We start from the raw sequence: 16,331 nt of genomic DNA on the forward strand, positions 1-16,331 counted from the left end.
TTGAGAACACAAATCACCAGACCAGACTCAATCCATTCAAGCCTTATCTGTGAACACTGTTTGTATTTCCTTCACTCAGGGCTCGCTCTAGATCACTGGTTAACAACCACCAGATATGTTTACTGAAATATCTCACTTTATTTAGGAGGCTGTGTATATAATCCAGTCCAATTGATTTGAGTCGCTGTGTGAAACATATTCTTCATGGATCATATAATCCTAGGTTTGTAAAGCTGGATGTGAATGGGTGAACGGACCATCAGACAGACAGAGAGGAAGAGGTGTGTGTGTGTGTGTGTGTGTGTGTGTGTGTGTGTTGTGTGTGTGTGTGTGTGTGACTGTGTCATAGCTTAGAAAGCTGTGCAACAACCACCTCTCATTACCCTCTGCTCATGACCATGGTCATTACTATGAAACCCCACAGCCCTTAGCCCTAGTCTCACACCAGTCACTTTGCTTTCCAAACCAACAACCCACTGACAACATCCAACTGGGTGAGATCTGAAACATTCAAAAGGAAATATTAACTCTCAGAGATAAAAATCATGTTTTATGCTCATCAGAAGATTTTAAATTAAATCCTAGAGTGACTGATTATTAGGAGTGAAAAGAAAAGATCTGAGGAGAGTAACCTCTTGAAACACCTGCTGCCTACGACAGAGCCTGATTAGCCATGGTGTCTGTCTCATCTCTTCCTCTCCACTGTTGATTAACCTCCCTTCGATGTGGCCAAAGGCTGTCCAGAAATGTTAGCCAAGTCAACACACTGAGAGGAAACGCTCGACGTGATCAAATACGTAAACTTCTTTTGGTATTTCAACATTAGGAAGAAACGGAAGGAAAATAAATGCAATGAGCAAGCCTTTGTGAATTGCACGTATAAAATTGCAAATTCTTACTTATATTGCAATATCGCCGTGCTTCGGATATAAATGTTCTCTTCTGGGTCCCTCCATTGCCACACTGACAGAATTCCTCAACATATTACAGTTGTTCACAATCGGTGATGGGGAGCTTGACCTGAGGCCAACCTCTATAGTTTAAATGTACAATTTTCTATTGTTTTCTCTGCATCTCAGTGGGCATCAGTGTTGTGTTAGAAACCACCTAAAGCGAGACCGATTTGAGACCAAGGCCCGGAGCAAATCGAGACCGAGTCAAGACCAAGACCGGAGGGGGGAAAGGACAGAGTCAAGACTGAGACCGAGAGGGGGACAAGGGGTCCAAGATCGAGTCAAGACCGAGACCAGAAAAATTCAAGACCAATTCAAAACCATGATTGTAAATCACCACCATAATAAGAGTTTGAAATGTCCAGTATTTCAGAACAACATATGGATTCTTTAGACTTCCAGACAAGTGAACTTCTGCCTTTTTGAAGGTCAAAAGGTCACTGCGCAAATCGAGCAGCAGTTTTCCCACGGTCTAGCTAGCTAGCTTTTGTTGTTGGCTAGTTTGCAGCAGCTGCAGCAGGTTTTATCAAAGTGGATGTTGCAAATTTGTTAGCTTCTCCCTTTTCAGGAATAAGGGAGAAGGTGAGTGGAACTGTGATTTTAATTGCAGCGCTCTTCCTATTGTTTGCCATCTCTTTGGGGGGCAGGTAGCCAACTGGGTAGAGCATTGGGCCAGTAACTGAAAGGCTGCTAGATCAAATCCCAGAGCTGACAAGGTAAAACCTGTTTATATACACCCCCAGGAAAAATATGACACTTAAAAAAACAAAATCTCACAAGTGACCCCTTAAATATGGTCATTTTCATAAATTCTGAGAATGTTTGGGGAAATTCTATAGCAATATAGAGCAGGAAAGCGCAGGAAAGGATTTTCTGTTTGTTTCATATATGCAAAGTAGTTAAAACACTGTCAGTTCCACTTTAAACTTTACTTTGTGTGCTAAATGTAAAATGTTTTTTTGCAATGGGAAGTAATGGGTGTTCATTTCAATTGGGAAATGCTTAACGGTTGTGTTTTTGTATTCTTATAATTGGGACCTACAGGCTTATTATGTCCGAGTTTATGGACTGCTTATCCTTACATCCTAACATCTTGCTGTGTGTGACAGCTGCTTTTTATATAGATTTGTCAGATTTTCACTCTCAAAATCCCACTTTTTTTTATAGAAGTAATATAAAAATGTGATGGTGTAAGTCCACAACAATGAATAAACCACATCAATCTAACTGGGTGGGCTGTCAGGGCCTGGCTCCCCAGTGGGTGGGCCTCTGTCCACCCAGGCCCATCCACGTTTACGCCACTGATGCAAACAGCACATGATGACAATTGTGCATCACAAATTGAGTACTAACCAACACTTCAGACTAAACCTTTACAATATCTGGTTTGCATACCCATTGTTACCTTAGTTAGCATTTACTGGTATATATCATAAATTGAAACGTTTTTCCTACCCTACCGCTGCCGAAGTCATTCTTCTGTGAGCTGCGCCATGCCAAAACCAGTTGAGAGCCGCACACTTTTGCTGCCTGGAGGTGATATTCCGCTGAAACTAGGCTGTGTTCAGAGCGCATGTGAATATATTTCATGTGTTTTGCGATTGTGTAGGCTACTTTTCATGATTTCTCTATTGTACTACATAATTGTTAAGGTCCTATACCTCCACTACACCACTGGCCCTTTGTGTTTGACAAAAAGTGCACTCTCCTTCCTACATGAGTGCGCTGGTAATACTGTTCTTTCAGAATCACGAACCTATCACACACGGAAGGCCTATAGTTTCGCCACTGCGTAAACATGTCTATAATATATATAAAGGCTGTTAATGTTTCAAGAAAGGAGTGTATATATTTGGCCTATGATATTTTTACTCCGTTGGTCTTGGAAATTACGAGTCCTCACTGTCTGAGACCGAGTCAAGACGAGTACAAATGTAGCCAACACGGAGACAAGACCGATACACTCAATATGTGGTCTCGAGACAGGTCTTGAGTACTGCAACACTGATGGGCATACATAAACAGCCAATATACAAATTCTGTATATAGTTCTTGATAAGTGGTTATTGTTTATGAGTGGTCATTGTTTATGAGTGGTTATTGTTTATGAGTGGTTATTCCCGTTATTTACCACAAAAACAAAAAAACACTGATGTTGAGATGTAATTTCCAGAAAAGGCACCTGAGGGGAAATATTTGAGTGCTATTGACATCCCCTTTTGAAGATTAAAAGCAGGTGCTGTATACAAAACATTAAGAACACCTACTCTTTCAATGACATAGACTGACCAGGTGAATCCAGGGTAAAGCTATGATCCCTTATTGATGTCACTTGTTAAATCCACTTCAGTCAGTGTAGATGAAGGGGTGGAGGCAGGTTAAATAAGTATTTTTAAGCCTTGAAATAATTAAGACATGGATTGTGTATGTGTGACAAAAATGAAAGTGCCTTTAAACAGGGTATGGTAGTAGGGGCCAGGCAGTTTCTGTCAAGAACTGCAACACCACTGGGTTTTTCATGCTCAACAGTCTCCAGCCAACTTGGCACAACTCTGGGAAGCATTGTCGTCAACATGCACCAGCATCTCTGTGGAATGCTTTCGACACCTTCTAGAGTCCATGCCCCCGGGTGTTCCTAATATTATTAGATTTTTTATTTCACCTTTATTTAACCAGGTAGGCTAGTTGAGAACAAGTTCTCATTTGCAACTGCGACCTGGCCAAGATAAAGCAAAGCAGTTCGACACATACAACAACACAGAGTTACACGTGGAATAAACAAACATACAATCAATAATAAGGTAGAAAAAGTATATGTACAGCATGTGCAAATGAGGTAGGAAAAGGGAGGTAAGGCAACAAATAGTAAATAATAAATCATGTTTGGTATACTAAGTGTACTCAGAGATTCATTGAGCTGACAATTATTATTGGTCTGCTGTGTGGGTCGTCCAATTGAACTACATTTTGTGGATGCTCTTCTTGCAAAGCACAATTTTGCACTTGGCACCCAGTCCCTGTCCTTGTGCCACAACAAATCCTCAGCATTACATTGCAATGAACAAACCGCATGTGCAATTTGATTCAGAGTAGAATATACCTACTGAGGGACTTGCCACAGACATGACTCACATCTTGTTTCAGGATGAAAACACATTAAGTAAATAGATAAAAAATTTAAAAAGTTGGTCGCATACACATATTTAGCAGATGTTATTGTGGGTGTGGCAAAATGCTTGTGTTCCTAGCTTCAACAGGGCAGTAATATCTAACAATTCACAACAATACACACATTTCAAAGTAAAATAATGGAATTAAGAAATATATCAATATTAGGACGAGCAATGTCGGAGTTCGGAGTACAAATATATATAATATATGTGAGGGGATGTATAGACATTATGGACAGTATGTGGATAGAATATTTAGTATATCTGGAGAATAAGTAGGGTAGAATAGTAGCTAAATACAGCAATAGTTGAATAGGATGGCATTTACTAGAATACAGTATTTACATATGAAATGAGTAAAACTGTATGTAAAAATGAAAGTGACCCGTGTTCCATTATAAAACTGACCAGTGATGTCTATGTACATAGGGCAGCAGCCTCTAAGGTGTAAGGTAGCCGGTTAGAGACAGTGACTTAACTTCAGGGCAGGGTCCTGGGTGGAGGCCAGCTAGTGATGGCTATGTACATAGGGCAGCAGCCTCTAAGGTGGAGGGTAGCCGGTTAGAGACAGTGACTTAACTTCAGGGCAGGGTCCTGGGTGGAGGCCAGCTAGTGATGGCTATGTACATAGGGCAGCAGCCTCTAAGGTGGAGGGTAGCCGGTTAGAGACAGTGACTTAACTTCAGGGCAGGGTCCTGGGTGGAGGCCAGCTAGTGATGGCTATTTAACAGTCTGATGGACATAAAAGCAGTTTTTAAGTCTCTCGGTCCCAGCTTTGATGCACCTGTACTGACCTCAACTTCTGGATGATAGCGGGGTGAACAGGCCGTGGCTCGGGTGGTTGATGTTCTTGATGATTTTTTGGCCTTCCTATGACATCCGGTGCTTTAGGTGTCCTGGAGGGCAGGCAGTGTGCCACTGGTGAAGCGTTGAGCAGACCTCACCACAATCTAGAGAGCACAGCGGTTGCGGGCAGTGCAGTTGCCGTACCAGGCGGTGATACAGCCCAACACGATACTCTCAATGGTGCATCTGTAAAGGTGTGTGAGGGTCTTTGAGGACAAGCCAAATTTCTTCAGCCTCCTGAGGTTGAAGAGGCGCTGTTGCGCCTTCTTCACCACACTGTCTGTGTGGGTGGACCATTTCAGATTGTCAGTGATGTGTACGCAGAGGAACTTGAAGCTTTCCACCTTCTCCATTGCAGCCCCGTCGATCTGGATGGGGGCATGCTCCCTCTGCTGTCTCCTGAAGTCCACGATCAGCTCCTTTGTTTTGTTGACGTTGAGGGAGAGGGTTTTTTCCTGGCACCACTCCACCAGGGCCCTCACCTCCTCCCTGTGGGCTGTCTCGTCATTGTTGGTAATCAGGCCTACTACTGTTGTGTCGTCTGAAAACTTGATGATTGAGTTGGAGGCGTGCGTGGCCACACAGTCATGAGTGAACAGGGAGTACAGGAGGGGGCTGAGCATGCACCCTTGCGGGGCCCCTGTGTTGAGGATCAGCATAGTGGAGGGGATGTTTCCTATCTTCACCACCGTCAGGAAGTCAAGGACCCAGTTGCACAGGGCGGGGTTCAGACCCAGGGCCCTGAACTTAATGATGAGCTTGGAAGGTACTATGGTGTTGAAGGCTGAGCTGTAGTCAATGAACAGCATTCTTACATAGATATTCCTCTTGTCCAGATGGGATAGGGCAGTGGGCAGTGCGATGGCGATTGCATCGTCTGTGGATCTATTGGGGCAGTATGCAAATTTAAGTGGGACTAGGGGGTCCGGTAAGTTGGAGGTGATATGATCCTTATCTAGCTTCTCACTTCATGATGACAGAAGTGAGTGCTACGGGGCAATTTAGTTCAGTTACCTTTGCTTTCTTGGGTACAGGAACAATGGTGGACATCTTGAGTGGGTACAGCAGACTGGGATAGGGAGAGATTGAATATGCCCGTAAACACTCCAGCCAGCTGGACTGCGCATGCTCTGAGGATGTGGCTAGGGATGCTGTCTGGGCCGGCAGCCTTGCGAGAGTTAACACTCTTAAATGTCTTACTCACGTCAGCCACGGAGAACGAGAGCCCACAATCCTTGGGAGCGGCCTCCGTCGGTGGCACCGTGTTATCCTCAAAGCGGGCGAAGAAGGTGTTTAGCTTGTCCAGTAGCAAGATGTCAGTGTCCGCGACGTGATAAGTTTTCACTTTGTAGTCACTGATTGTCTGGATCCCTGCCACATATGTCTCGTGTCTGAGCCGTTGAATTGCGACTCCACTTCTGTACTGACGTTTTGCCTGTTTGATTGCCTTATGGGGGGAATAACTGCACTGTTTGTATTCAACCATACTCCCAGTCACCTTGCCGTGGTTAAATGCGATGGTTCACACTTTTAGCTTTGCGCAAATACTGCCATCTACCCATATTTTTGGTTGGGGTAGGTTTTAATAGTCACAGTGGGAACAATACTCCCTGATGAACTCAGTCAGATTATTGCAATGCCCCTGATATACACAGTGAATTGACTGCAAATGTATCTTTCAGCTCCCTAGATGTATTGTGCTCAAAGGTGAACAAGGTTCAGCTATATCACCAATGTGGTTTAGTTCCTTTACAACCAGACTCAGAAGGTTAACTCTCTTACAGTGAAAGGTCTCATTGTAAAAAAAATAGATCATTTTTTAAATCAAATGTTTCTGTCAGTCTTTCTGCAGAGGATGAACAGAAAAGGTCTGTGCTCCCACTCAGATACTGCTGTTTGTTTGACAGCATGGCACCTAACACGATGACCTGTAGACATTAAAACCCACAGAAAAACGATAATGATTAGGTCCAAATAATTATAGTAAATGTCAAGAGCATCAGGTTAGTGAATGTACATGTTATAGCAACATTATCTACACAACATATACTGTGGATTCACAAAAAGTATCATACCACCATAATTCTCATCATAGAACACACTGGAACATAAGGTTGTATGTGGTATTGTGAGATGGGGATACTGAACTTTTCATTGACTCCCTTCAATTTTAGCTGACTTTAAACCGATCACATCCAGACACTAAGTGGACATACAGTGCATTCAGAAAGTATTCAGGCCCTTTGACTTTTTCCACATTATGTTACCTTACGCCGTATTCCAAAATGTATTAAGTTGTTTTTTTCACCATCAATCAACACACAATACCTCATAATGTCAAAGCAAAAACAGTTTTTTTTAGGAGATTTATAAAATAAAAAATATCACATTTACATAAGTATTCAGAACCCTTACTCAGTACTTTGTTGAAGCATCTTTGGTAGTGATTACAGTCTTGATTCTGCTTGGGTTTGTGGCTGCAAGCTTGGCACACCTGTATCTGGGGAGTTTCTCCCATTCTTCTCTGCAGATCCTCTCAAGGTCTGTCAGGTTGGATGGAGAGCATCACTGTACAGCTATTTTCAGGTCTCTCCAGAGATGTTAGATCGGGTTCAAGTCCGGGCTCTGGCTGGGCCACTCAAGGACATTCTGAGACTTGTCCCTAAGCCACGCCTGCATTGTCTTGGCTGTGTGCTTCGGGTCGTTGTCCTGTTGAAAGGTAACCGTCGCCCCAGTCTGAGGTGCTGAGCGCTCTAGAACAGGTTTTCATCAAGGATCTCTCTGTACTTTGCTCTGGTCACCTTTCATTCGATCCTGAATTGTCTCCCAGTCCCTGCCGCGTAAAAACATCCCCACAGCATGATGCTGCCACCACCATACTTAACCGTAGGGATCGTACCAGGTTTCCTCCAGACGTGATGCTTGGCATTCAGGCCAAAGTGTTCAATCTTGGTTTCATCAGACCAGAGAGTCTTGTTTCTCATGGTCCTTTTGGTACCTTTTGGTAAACTGCAAGCGGGCGTTCATGTGCCTTTTACTGAGAATTGGCTTCCGTCTGGCCACTCTACCATAAAGGCCGTATTGGTGGAGTGCTGCAGAGATGGTTGTCCTTCTGGAAGGTTCTCCCGTCTTCACAGAGGAACTCTGTCAGATGGACAATCGGGTTCTTGGTCACCTCCCTGACCAAGGCCCTTCTTCCATGATTGCTCAGTTTGGATGGGCAGTCAGCTCTAGGAAGAGTCTTGGTGGTTCTAAACTTCTTTCATTTAAGTATGATGGGGACCTTTAATGGTGCGCTGCAGAAATGTTTTGGGAGCCTTCCCCAGATCTGTGCCTTGACACGATCTTGTCTGGGAGCTCTACGGACAATTCCTTCAACCTCATGGCTTGGTTTTTGCTCTGACATGCACTGTCAACTATGGGACCTTATATGGACAGGTGTGTGCCTTTCCAAATCATGTCCATTCAATTGAATATATCACATGTGGACTCCAATCAAGTTGTAGAAACATCTCAAGGATGATCAATGGAAACAGGATGCACCTGAACTAAATTTCGAGTCTCATAGCAAAGGGTCTGAATACTAAATAAGGTATTTCTGTTTTGACATTTGGAAACATTTCTAAAAACCTGCTTTCACTTTGTCATTATGGGATATTGTATGTCGATTGATTAGCAAAAAATATAATTTAATACATTTTGGAATAAGCCCGTAACATAACAAAATGTGGAAGAAGGCAATGGGTCTGAATAATTTCAGAATGCACTGTATACACACCTAGTTTCTTATAACACCATGACAAATCACATTACAGGACCAATAGGTCCTGATGCAATCAAACCTTCAATAAAACACAAGCTCTTTCTGTCTAGGAGTTCTCACACTAAGGTCAGATGTCTTGCTTTACTGCTCTAAAGCAAAAAATACTAAAATTAATAAGTACTCAATTGGATTTCTGACTTATGTTTTACACCCCTAATCCCACACCTGTCAGGGTTCACACATATGGATGGCGACACAGTGAAAATGTCAGTTAGCTTAGCCATGGGGAGTGGTGAAGGGAGGAGGCATGGAGAGGCTCTTATCATATAAAAATGGCAACTGTGAACTGGCTACGCTACAGAATCAGGCAAACACGAGCCAAAAGCAGCATGCTGTGCTTGTAAAATAAGTCATTTTTCAGTATTGCTTCGGGGATAGAAGAGAGAAGAACTGTATCAATGAAATACCGTCTGTAAACAGATCTGTTTGTCAAATGTCTTCCACTAAGAAATGCATAGGTCACATTTTTTAGAAATGGCCTATTAAAGTACACTCTTGAATAAAATCAGCCTAATCTAATAAAGTGGAATGCTATAACTTGAATGAAAGAGGGCAACTGTTTATACATTTTGAGTCAGGACTCTGTTTTACTGGAGACTGTGCTTAGGTTTGTCCTTGGATTGAAGGGACCATGGAAATGGCCTCTGAGAAATCCATCTGTCTGATCTCACAAACTTGGTTTAGCAACATAACTGGTAGAGTGAAAACACATTGCTCAACTTCCGGATGTCTTCTCTCATCAGAAGTGACTTTAATTTGCACATTTAGAGATTCTGATTGTCACCAGGACAAACATAATAATCAAATCCAATAATCACAAAGTGCGATATTCTCATTGTTGTCAATGTGAAGACATTGGTATTCTGTTCTCCTTCCTAAATGAATTAATAATTAAGTTGTGTTTACACTTGACTCTTACATGCGACTTCTGCAATCACGATACGAAGATCGCATTGAAAAGTTGCTTTCTGGTCTGATTGTGTTCAGATCTGGCTGACCAATTCAGGAGGTGGTCAGGGATGCATTGTGTGTGTGAGTATTTCTCCTCAGTCTGGACTCAATCAGGCTACCGAAAGTACATACAATGGGCAATGTCATCAGTACTCTAGAAAACTTGTGTTTTGGGACCGACATGCAACTTTTCATTAAAACGTTGGAGGAAATACGTTCCTAAGCGTGTGGGGAATGTGTTTGCTGGCCTCATAAATGCTAGCCAGCTAGCTAATATTTTGAAAAACTATTTTTTGTTTGGCTAGAGTTATGCTAACCAGTTTGCGATCCCTTTAGCATTGCTTGCTAGCTTGATGGCTAGCTACAGAGGGTAGCTGGCTAGTTAGCTACTGCGCTCAGTTGTTGTGTTATTATATTTAGCCTATTCCACCGTTTGTAGAATGCATACTGGCATTTGAATATAGCGAGGAAAAGGGAATCCGGACACACTGTGGATACGGTAGACTCATGACGCGTTCGTCATTCCCATGATCAGAACTTGAATACTAAGTCAAATCTAGACACGGCCTTAAACACCTAAGAGCAGTCTATTTTATTTAATCTTGCAACAATCAAGAGAATTGGAAGTTTTGACCCCAGGTTCAGGGCTGTGCAGTGATGTTATTGGGTTATTACTCAATAAGCACACTGAGCCTAAAGGACTGTCATCTTTCATCCACACAAATTATTCTAGCTGCTGCTTCGCTGTCAACCTCAGCAGACTTCAAAGTAAACATGCTATAGCTAAAATTCTGAATGTAATTACCACATCACTACACACATATCATGAGTTGGTAAACAACTGCTACTATCATGATGCTACAAATGTACTTATGCATATTTTGAAACGGATAATGCAAAGTCTGAATAATGTCTACGACAGTGACTTCAAAAAATAATAATTTGGCCTGCACTATATTGGATTTTCAGTGCTTTAGATGGGACTCTATGAAGTTATTAGATTGAGTTATTAGAAGTCCTAGCTCATTTCATTGTATTGTCTTTAAATGATTTACCCTCCTCTGTCTAGCTGTGGTAATCATTGATTTTACCCACCTCTCTTACTGTGTTGGAATGGTTCTCTTCTCCAACTCTGGCGCTTAAGATGATCTAGTCTGTGCCTCCTTCGTTATGTAGACTATTTAATACATGTCAGTAAAGCCTGGGTTAATGCACTCATCATGAAACACTCTACTCAATGAAACACAAAGTCCTTTGAAAAGCACGACCAAAACAAAGTACCTTTAAAAACACAGACAGTTACGTAAGCACTTGGCCATGTTTGGAACCTTACTAAAGTAGGCTGTACTTTCGAGAGCACCCAAGCTGGACTGGACAGTGGAGCTAGTACAAGGCCATTTCTACATAATGACTTCAGAACTTGAAGCACTAGGTGCAAAGTGAAGTGAATGGAAGCGGGTGACTCACTGCTCATTGGATTCGGACAGGATTCTTAGACTACTCCACTGTCCAATCTCATCTCAACTACCCTCCATTCTCTCCCTTGCCTAAAATACAAGCAAACCGATCTGTAATGATGCGTAACTTCAAACTTTAAAAATAGGGATATAGAGTGGTTATGTTGATTTTTGTCTCCTCCTATAACTGTGGTCATTCCATGTTTCATGAGCTAAAATAAAAAGATCCCAGAAATGTTCCATATACGCAGAAATTTTTTATTTAAGGTTATTTCTCTCAAATTGCCTGATCATTACACAGGTGCAACTTGTGCTGGGGACAATAAAAGACCACTCTAAAATGTGCAGTTTTGTCACACAACACAATTCCACAGATGTCTCATGTTTTGAGGGAGCGTGCAATTGGCATGCTGCTGGCAGGAATGTCCACCAGAGCTGTTGCCAGAGAGTTGAATTTTAATTTCCCAAACATAAGCCACCTCCAACATAATTTTAGAGAATTTGGCAGGATGTCCAACTGGCCTCACAACCACAGACCGCGTGTTTAGTGTCAAGGGATAACGGTTTGCTGATGTCAACGTTGTGAACAGAGGGCCCTATTGTGGCGGTGGGTTATGGTATGGGCAGAAATAAGCTACGAACAACGAACACAATTGCATTTTATCGATGGCGATTTGAATGCACAGATATAACGTGACGAGATCCTGAGGCCCATTGTCGTGCATTCATCTGTCGTCATCACCTCATGTTTCAGCATGATAATGCATGGCCCCGTGTCGCAAGGATCTGTACACAATTACTGGAGGCTGAAAATGTCCCAGTTCTTCCATGGTCTACATACTCACTAGACATGTCACCCACTGAGCATGTTTGGGATGCTCTGGATCAACGTGTACGACAGCGCATTCCAGTTCCCAACAATATCCAACAACTTCTCACATATATTGAAGAGGAGTGGGACAACATTCCACAGGACACAATCAACAGCCTCCTCAACTCTATGCGAAGGAGATGTGTTGTGTTGTATGAGGCAAATGGTGGTCACACTAACACAGACTGGTTTTCTGATACACTAAACACTGACTGGTTTTCTGATCCACACCCCACATTTGTTTTAAGGTATCTGTGACCAACAGATGCACATCTCTATTCCCAGTCATGTGAAATCCATAGATTAGGGCCTACTGTGTTTATTTCAATAGACTCATTTTCTTATATGAACTGTAATTCAGTAAAATCTTTGAAATGGTTGGGTTTATATTTTGGTTCAGTTCATGATCAGGTCATGTGCAGCTGCACTCCAAATTGATGATTACTTGTGTGCAGCCAGCTGTGGGCACACATCCTTAATTTATGTTGTGTTGCAATCACAACCACAAGTCTCACAAAATATCCTATTTACAATTTGTAGTAAATATTGACAGTAGAATAAATGTTTCTGACTGATATCGATGCTGTTTTCCAAATGAGGAAGATGGTTTTTAGGGGCAATTTCTGTTTAACATACCGTTTACACTTGTTCATGTGAGGTATTAGTTGAGTTTAGTGTGGGCGGACTGTACCTCCGACTACACTTAATTAATACTTGTTAAAATGTCCATTCTTTAATGATTTCCTTGTACCTATGTTTGTCCTGTGTAACTGCGAGATTTTATTTAGGTGCGGTACATTCTTCTGGGCTCATCGCGCTAGAACACCGTATGGAACATATGACACATATTACAGGGATCTATACTAAAGCTAGTGAGATGACGTCCATGAAGGGAATGGGAGTCAACAATGCCAAATGGGAGGGTAGGGTAGCCAACAATTTGTCAGATCCATTGAGGTGTAGCCCAGATGTTTATATTGCGCTTGCCGCCAATACGTCATCAGGCGCAGTTATTTACTGGATGCATCGCATGACATGTAGTTTGTCCAATCCAATAGAGGCCAAAAATGTCCCAACATTCCCCGGCATAGACTTACAATTGCAAACCTCATACAATGTTATTAGAATGTTTAGTGGCTGCCAACCAAAAGCATTACACGAATCCCTCTGGCAACACATCAAGTCCTGAAACCTCACCGAAGTGATACAGCCAGGGCTTTTCAATTTTGATTGTAAACTAAGAAATTAAATATGAATCCATGAAAAACGTGCCTGGACTCATCCTTGTAGCCGACTGTCTACGCAACGCAAAAGTTGTCTGTTTAGACTCTCCATTACAAAAACGTATATTTCCTATGCTTTCAAATGGGGAAAAATGCACAAAGCTAAAAATATGTTATGACTTCCGAAAACAGCTGTGAAATTGGCAGTCGATAGAGCTACAAGTACAACATTCTAACAGGTTATTTGCCTTCCCATTCATTCTAACTGAAAATACAGTTTTGAAAGAAACAATTATAATACAATTTTACCTAAAGATAATGGCTGTCTCTCCATTTTTCCTTCGATTCCTTAAAAAACAAAGTGTTCTTTGGTAACGTTCATGTTCATCGAATAATTTCCTTGTTGTGATTGAGAGGAGGTGGAAAGACAGAGCCGGGCGGATATACTGTATGAGAGATTGACTGTCTGCTGAGTTTCACGGAGTCATTCAGGTTTGTTCACCACAAGGGGACCGCGAGAGTCAGTGTATTTGGCAATTTAAGAATATGAATAATTTACTGCCAACACATTGTTCATATAACCAAATGTAATAGGCATACAATAGTGCCCATGGACAAGTTATTCATTATTGTATTTAAACATGATTTGTATTTCAATATAATTCACTTTTTGTAATTGTTCTGTGTGCATTAGACCTTCCCTAGCCTATAGAAAATGCAGGTAAAACATAAGCTTCCCACTGGACACAGACGTCAGTTCAACGTCTAGTTTTGATTTACATTTGGTTGCGTTAACAATTAACGTGAATTCAAAAGTGAAATCATTAAAAAATGTCACCATGTCATTGTATTTAGGTAAAAATAGAAATAAAACTATTAAATGCCCTTATGATGGCGATGACTTTTTGCAAATCCAATCAGTTTTCCATGTTGATTCAACGTCATCATATAGATGTTTTTTTGTTGTTGGTTGAAATGACGTGAACAACTGTGATTCAACCTGTTTTTGCCCAGTTGTTTCTGGTTTTAAAAGGAGCTCATAATTCTTAGTCATTAGCTTATATGTTCAATTCATGACTCCCCTGTGAGCAATCTCTCTCACGTTTAAACAATTTCTTATATTTTCTCAGTCTGCACTCCAATGCCATAGGGACCAAAGAGTGAAATTAACACATGCCACATAATACCAAACATTTAGCAGTAGGCTATACTGGTATGGAAAGACGTTTTAACATATATTCATTGAATTTTGTAAATAAATAATTGTATTTTGTATATCAATAATACAAACATGTATATCAATCATTTGAATTGCTGATATACATTTTTATTATCGATATCAATATTTAGAATTTTGATATGATCATTTAATTTTTGATGTAAATAAATGTATGATAATGACTTTCATGGGGACGGGATTGCATTTGCATGCTCCTTCATACAGTTACTAGCGAAAGTTCAAACAGCCTTTTAATTACAGTCTTCGCATTTTGCTGTCTTAAAATGATTTTAAAAAGGAATAAAATAAGATTTTTTCCTATAGATCTACACAACTTCCTCCTCTTTTTTAAAAATACAGAAAAATTATAGAAATGTGTTTAAATGAATAAGAAATGTAAATGTATTCTTTGCTTATGTCTTCACACCCCAGAGTTAATACTTGGTGGAAGCACCTCTGGCAGCCATTACAGCTGTAAATCATTTTGAATAAGAAGATATTAACCTTGCACAACTCTTAGGGCAACATATCCATTGTTTTGTCAAAATTACTCAAGCTCAATAAGTTTTGTTTGGGAGTCATTTTGATGGACTACAGTATTCAAAGCTTGTCACTGATTTTCAAGCAGATTTAGGTCAGGAACACTCAAAAGCTCTTGGAAAGCCATTCTGGAGTAACTTTGCCTTTACAATTTGTGTAATTGTTCAGTTGAAAAATAAAACTATCGCAGAGCTAGGTTTTCAGAATACTTTTAACCTATAACATTTTCCCCAGTCCCTGCCGGTAACAGTCATATCCATAACTTGAGGCTGCCACCACAATACTCATCTTATTCAAAATGATTCACACCTGTAATGGCTGCCAATGCTGCTTCCACCTAGTTCCCCTATCCTCCTCATGTTGTATACAAATGACTGCATCGGCAGGCACCCCAACAACTACGTGATTAGGTTCTCGGACAACATCGCTGTCCTCTGGCTCTTAAACAAAGGCTCTGACACTAACGGTTACAAGGCAGAGATTGAAGGATTCGTCAGATGGTGTGATGGACTGTATAAACTGTATAAACATTAACATTTACCCCTGTCAATAAAACTGCTTAACATCAGGGCAGACATAGCGACGGCAATAATGGACTGGAGCCTGGCCTGTGGGGGTTCATCATGTGGAACTGCCACCTAGTCACAGCCTTGCCTGAAATGTTTACATTTTAGGAGACACTGTTATCTAGAGAGACTTACAGGAGCAATTAGGGTTAAGTGCCTTGCTCAAGGGCACATTCACAGATCTTTTTACCTGTTGTCTCTGGGGTTTGAACCATCAACCTTTCAGTTATTTGCCCAACGCTCTTAACCGCTAGGTTACCTGCCGCCTGACGTGAACTTATTAACTTTTTGTGTGGATAGGGAGGGGGTGCATGATGGGGTATTATTCTCAATTGATTCTATGTATTTATGTATTTGTGCGGAAGCAACAGCACTCTCTATTGTCCATGTCAAATTTCTCTTCCGGGACAATAGAGTACAGTGCATTCGGAAAATATTCAGACCCCTTGACTTTTTCCCCAATTTGTTACGTTACAGCCTTATTCAAAAATGGATTCAATCGTTTTTTTTACCCTCATCATTTCACACACAATACCGCATAATGACAAAGCAAAATCAGGTTTTTAGAATCTCATTTACATCAGTATTCAGACCATTTACTCAGTACTTTATTGAAGCAACTTTGACAGTGATTACAGCCTCAATTCTTCTTGGGTATGACGCTGCAAGCTTGGCACACCTGTATTTGGGGAGTTTCTCCCATTCTTCTATG

This window comes from Oncorhynchus nerka, linkage group LG17 (genome assembly GCF_034236695.1).
Source record: "Oncorhynchus nerka isolate Pitt River linkage group LG17, Oner_Uvic_2.0, whole genome shotgun sequence".
Classification (NCBI taxonomy): domain Eukaryota; kingdom Metazoa; phylum Chordata; class Actinopteri; order Salmoniformes; family Salmonidae; genus Oncorhynchus; species Oncorhynchus nerka.